Raw genomic sequence first — 5,997 nt, 5'->3', positions numbered from 1 at the left:
CATGGCATTCATACAGATGTCTTCCTCTTAAACCTAGAATATTAATGGTTGTAAGAAAGGACTTCATTCTATATTAAAAGAAACTTGCTTTACAACAAACCTTTATTGCATATTCATTTCATGAGTTTTTTTTATTTTGCCACAACAGAGTTCTTATTGCAAAATTGTTGCATTAATGTCAGGCTTTAAGTAATCTGCAAAAAATTGATTGCCTCTGGCCAAAATAAAGCTAGAGGGACCCTGATGTTGTCTTTTTCATCCGAGTCTGCATCCCAAGGTCTGAAAGACACAGCTGGTGATTCAGCGCTCACTTTAACAGAGAAAACTGTTGTCCATATCAGAAAGACACAACTGCTCTGTACCTCACAGCTCTCACACCCTGTTGTGTGTTTTGTTGCCGCCAGGTGGTCTTTATTACTGCCTTTATGTTGGGAAGTAACATGGAGTCATGTGTCATAGTATTTGCAATCAAGTGTTCGTCTGTCATCTGTAAATGCATCACAAAAGAGCCCTGCGAGCTGTAGAGCTGTATCCAAACACAAGTCAACAAAGGATCTTCTGACCCTTAAGTACTCTATCAAATAATTAATCCGCAAATATCCAGCCTTCGCATCAAGGAGCATCATCAGTCATCAGCATATTACTACCTTTTAGTCAAAGACACGTGGTAAAACACTGTCATGACCGACAGATGTCATCTACTAACCTAGAGTGAAGCACATACTGTATTTCAGCATTCCACCTATTTTATCTCCAATTTCCTTAAGCATTGTTAATATACTGTATTTGAAGTTCTTATTCAAATGGTATAAACAAAAATATTGGAGGTTCATGTAAATGTTAGGTGAGGGATATGTTGGTGATTGCTGCTGGGGTCGAGTGAAGTAGTCTCAGGTCCAGAGGAAGGGGATCTTGGAAAATGTAATAGAGAAAGGGTTATAGAACCTTAAAGTGGAAAGAAAGGGTAAAATAGTCCGGATCTGTAAAATTTAAATAAACTCCAACTCATGGAGGGAATTATGTTGGTAAAAATTGTTCGATTTTTTTGTAACCCCCGCTCAGAAAAAACATCAATGCAGTGGGGACACCTGTTTGAGACTGGGTAAGACAAATAATGCATATCATTATCATATCTTACGGGGTTGTCCAGTGATCAAACCATTCTGGGAGCAGCTGTGCAAACATTTAAATAGGTGTGGAGCCCTGTACTTTGGAGACATTTCATGTGATAACTGGACTCTGAAAGATTAAAAAAAACTGCTGTCAATGCTTCTGGGGGCTACACGACTATCACGAGAAAATGGTTAAAGATTGAAGCACCTACAATTGAAGAATGAATCGAAGCTGTACAGGATATTTACATTCTGGAAAAGTTGTCATTTTCTCTCAAAGTTCAAAGGGAATCCTTTTTCAGGATCTGGTCAAAATGGACAGACTATATAAAACCTGTAATTTCTGTGAAATGAATATGACTGTTACATGAAAACATTGTCATGGTATATATTCCTGTTTTGGTTCATTTAAACATACACTTTAAAATGTGTTTTCCTGATGCTGTAAGCCCTCTCCCCACTTTTATATATGTTCTTTTACTCTTAAAAATGTGGATTAGCAATTAATATTTTCATATCCACAATTGGTTGTAAACATTTTATTGTACCCAGGAGAAAATTTCTGTATGATTTGCATTTCAAAATAAACAATAAATTATGTTAAAAAAATACTAAAACACTACAGAACTACCAAATAGGTGATTTTTGGTTCAGTCAACATAAAATGGATGGAGATGGCCATTTTCACATACACACATACATGATAAAGTACCCTCAGAAGATCTACTAGTAGATGCGCATGCTGCCTCTCTCAGTGGCAGGGAAATAATAACCAACCAGGCCCACCAAGAGCTGAGTTGGAAAAGTACTGGAAGGGCATTTGGAAAGAGAAGCATCACACAACCCCAATGCACAATGGCTAATGGACCTGAGAACTGACCACAGAAACCTCCCAGAACAAGAACTAGTTACCATTTCAATGACAGGCATCCAAGACAGAGTGTCAAAGATGAAGAGCTGGACTGCCCCGATATAATCCACACATACTGACTGAAGAAGCTAACTGCACTCCATGAACACCTTGCAGAACAGATAAACCAGCTGCTAAGGGATGGGATGCACCTAGAGTGGCTAACCCAGGGCAGGACAGCCCTGATCATGAAGGACCCCCAAAAGGGCCTCATCCCATCCAACCACCAACCAATAACCTGCCTCTTCACAACATGGAAGCTCCTATCGGGCATCATAGTGGCTAAGATAAGTAAGCACATGGGTCAATACATGAGCGAGGCTGAGAATGGAATTGGCACTAACATCCCAGGAGCCAAGCACCAGCTACCGGTTGACAGAGCAGTCGCCTGAGACTATAAGAGCAGACAGATCAACCTGTATACCACCTGGACTTATTACAAGAAAGCCTATGACTCAATGCCACTCACATGCATACTAGAATTGCTTTCATTGTACAACATCAATGGTAAATTGAAAGCCTTCGTCAGAAACTCGATGGGGATGGAGAGGACGACCCTAAAGGCCAACTCAAAGCCAGTAGCCCAAGTTAACATCAAGTGTGGCATATACCAAGGAGATGAACAGTCACTGCTACTGTTCTGCATAGGCCTGAACCCCCTAAGTCAGATCATCATAAAGAATGGATATGGATATTGATTGCTAAGCAGGACAACAACCAGCCACCTGCTCAACGTCGATGACATCAAGCTGTACACCAGGAATGAGCAAGAAACTGACTCACTGAGCCACACCACCAGGATCTACAGCAACAACATAGGGATGTCATTCATATTGGACAAATGTGGCTGAATGGTATTGTCATAAATGTGGGTTCTGACCTTGCTCGCAGGAAAACAATGTCAGAGTCTTTGAATGATCACAACACAGGGCAGGTATAATACAAAAGGGCAATCTTGATTAAATAATCACACAGGGTAAAAACTGGCTACTTCATTATAAAAGGGGTGAGGGAAGCTACACATGGGGGCAATCAGCCTCGTCAGGGTAATCCAGGCTTCTAAAAATGTGTAAAATAAAAAAACTACACACAAGGCGAACCACGAATTTAAGGCACAGCGCTCAACAGGGCTCGCTAACAGTCTCGAAAATAAGACGCACTACACATGATAAGTCAAGGCCACACTACACTCCTGCTGCAATACACAACACCAGTTTAAAGGGAAAATCATACAAACGCCCCCCCCCCCCCATATAGTTACTCCGCTCTCACCTGCCTTCCCTCACCACATCATTTAACAATACACAATAGGCCAACCCACACACATGCATAAAAATACAGCAAGTAGTGTTTTTTATGAAATACTTAACACGGCCATGTGGCAAGACCCTCCCCTGGGCTCTGAGCCCGAGGCACCATGAAACTCCCTGGAGAAACAGCTTCATTGGGCAGCTTAGACGGTTTTTAATGGTAGCATCACACAGATGGTGAGAAAACACAGGGAGCGGTAGCAGCTCGCCCACTCTTCTAAAAGCCCAAGTCATTACTCTCTACAGGAGGCAGAAGACTTTCCCTCCTCACATAGGAACAGCTAACCTCCTGCTCTGGCTGTCTTTGTCACTGATCGTCCTAAACGACAGAAAATGACACCCTCCCTCCCAAAAGAGTGACAATTTGCTGTAGCAAGGTGCTTCAACCACCAGATTGCAAGTCTTTTATCTTCCGGCACCTCACCCATGCCTCCAATCAGACACACCTGCAATCAATCCAGTCAATCGGTGAGTCCATTACATCATCAAGTCAGTCCCACTGCTGACTCACGTCACAGTATCAAGGAGAGGCAAGATGATCAGAACTGAAGGGACCAGAGGGAAATAAAGATGACATCCAGAGTACTGTAACTACAAGTACCTTGGGATCCCACAGACTCATGGAAACCACGAGAAGGCAGCAAGGAAGTCAACTGCCAAATATCTCCAGAGAGTAAGACAAGTACTGAGAAATCAGCTTAACTGTAAGGACAAGGTCTGAGCCATCAACATGTGCGCGCTGCCGGTCATCAGATACCATGCTGGGGTCATAAGCAGGCCAAAGGAGGAGGAACCACCTACTGGCCAGACATATAATCACAGGCAGTATTAGAGGTGGAGATCCACTGTTCACTGCATAGGTGCAGGAGACAGGGCTAACCCCACGTGACCCAACGTGAGTTTGAGTGCGTCAACTTATACAGGAGGATACTGAATGTGGAAATCACTCAAGAATAAGTTTACTCTGCCTCTGGAGCAAGGCAATGCTACTTGGACAGGACAGCAAAAGAGAAGAAAAGTGAACTCTTGGTCATTCAGCAGAGGATCAAAGGGTGTGGGAAGGTGTCAAAGTAGGTATGAATAAGTCATAATAAGATGTTACGGTGACGATAATGGTATTTAATTCGTTCTGCCTACAGCCTTGTTTTATTTCAAGGCACTGAAATGATCACACAGACATTGGCACCTGCAGCCTAGGGCATATGAGCCTACAGCAAAAAATAACTGTCTGCCATCATGCTTGAAATAAAAAGATGCACACATTATATGGACATACAGTACTGGTTTGATTATTTTTGTCATGGAAAATGTTATTTATGTATCTGGAAAGTCCTTGAATTTGAAAATTAATATAGTAGGTGAACCCTGGTTTATTTTCAATATGTTTTGTTTGTCAGCATACAAGAAACAACAGCTGGATGATGTACTGGTGGATATGGTTTTTGTGGATACCCAGCCCTTGAGCATTGTCCTTCATTGAAAATAAAGGATTCAGAGCCTTTGTCCTTCTCCTATGACTCAATTAAGTCAAGTCAATTTTATTTGTATAGCGCCAAATCACAACAAAAGTTATCTCATGACACTTTACAAGTAGAGCAGGTCTAGTACCACACTCCTTCAATGAATTTACACCCAACAATTCTCCATGAGCAAGCACATCCTGCAACAGTGGCGAAGAAAACCTTCCTTTTAACAGGTAGGAACGTCGAGCAGATCCAGGCTCAATGGGGACGGCCTTCTGCTTTGACTGATTGCGGGGAAAGAGAGCAGGAGAGTGGGGCAGAGACAGACAGATATGCAGAAGGAAAGAGTGGGACAGAGATAAAGGGAAGAGACTGATGGACAGACAGGGGACGTGAGCAGGTGGAGCGATGGGTGGTAGCTTGAGCCTCTTCAGGTCTGCAGCCTCTTCAGGTCTGCAGCCTCTTCCAGCAGCACCCAGGATCTGGGATGAGGGGAGCCCGACGGCTCCGGAGAAGAAGATGAGTTAGTAACACGTATGGGTATGATTTATGTATGACCCATATAGGAGGACAGAGAGGAGTAGAGAGAAGCCCAGTGCACCATGGGAGATCCCCCAGCAGCCTAAGCCTATAGCAGCATATCTAAGGGCCAGCCTTAGCAGCCCAACTATAAGCCTGATCAAAAAGGAAGGTCTTTAGTCTGCTCTTAAAGGTCAAGAGGGTGTCTGCATCCCAAACTGAAACTGGGAGACGGTTCCACAGGAGGGGAGCCTGATAGCTGAAGGCTCTGGCTCCCATTCTACTTTTAGAAACTCTAGGAACCACCAGTAACCCCGCATCCTGGGAGCGAAGGGTTCTGGCTGGATAATAGGGGACTATGAGCTCTGTCAGGGGTATGAAAGAGCCTGATTGTTGAGGACTTTGTATGTTAGAAGGAGAATTTTGAATTCTATTCTAAATTTGACAGGGAGCCAATGCAGAGATGCCAGTACAGGAGAGATATGGTCTCTTCTACTAGTTCTCGTTAACACGCGGACAGCAGCATTTTGGACCAGCTGGAGAGTCTTTAGGGACCTACTGGTGCAGCCTGATAGGAGGGAGTTGCAGTAATCCAGCCTGGAAGTGACAAAAGCATGGACTAATTTTTCTGCATCTTTTTGAGACAGGATGTGTCTGATCTTAGCAATGTTTCATAAATGAAA

The 5,997-nt window shown here is 43.2% G+C and overlaps 1 pseudogene; it reads left to right on the top strand.

The window, feature by feature from the left end:
- The first annotated feature begins 1,073 nt into the window (after positions 1-1,073).
- On the top strand, positions 1,074-2,873 carry LOC147267532 (uncharacterized; annotated as a pseudogene).
- Positions 2,874-5,997: the final 3,124 nt, after the last annotated feature.

This window comes from Aulostomus chinensis, chromosome 3 (assembly GCF_037954235.1).
Source record: "Aulostomus chinensis isolate RoL2024-O1b breed Wild chromosome 3, RoL_Achi_v1.0, whole genome shotgun sequence".
Lineage (NCBI taxonomy): Eukaryota > Metazoa > Chordata > Actinopteri > Syngnathiformes > Aulostomidae > Aulostomus > Aulostomus chinensis.
The sequence above is the reverse complement of the archived record's forward strand: the minus strand, read 5'-3'. Positions and strand labels throughout refer to the sequence as shown.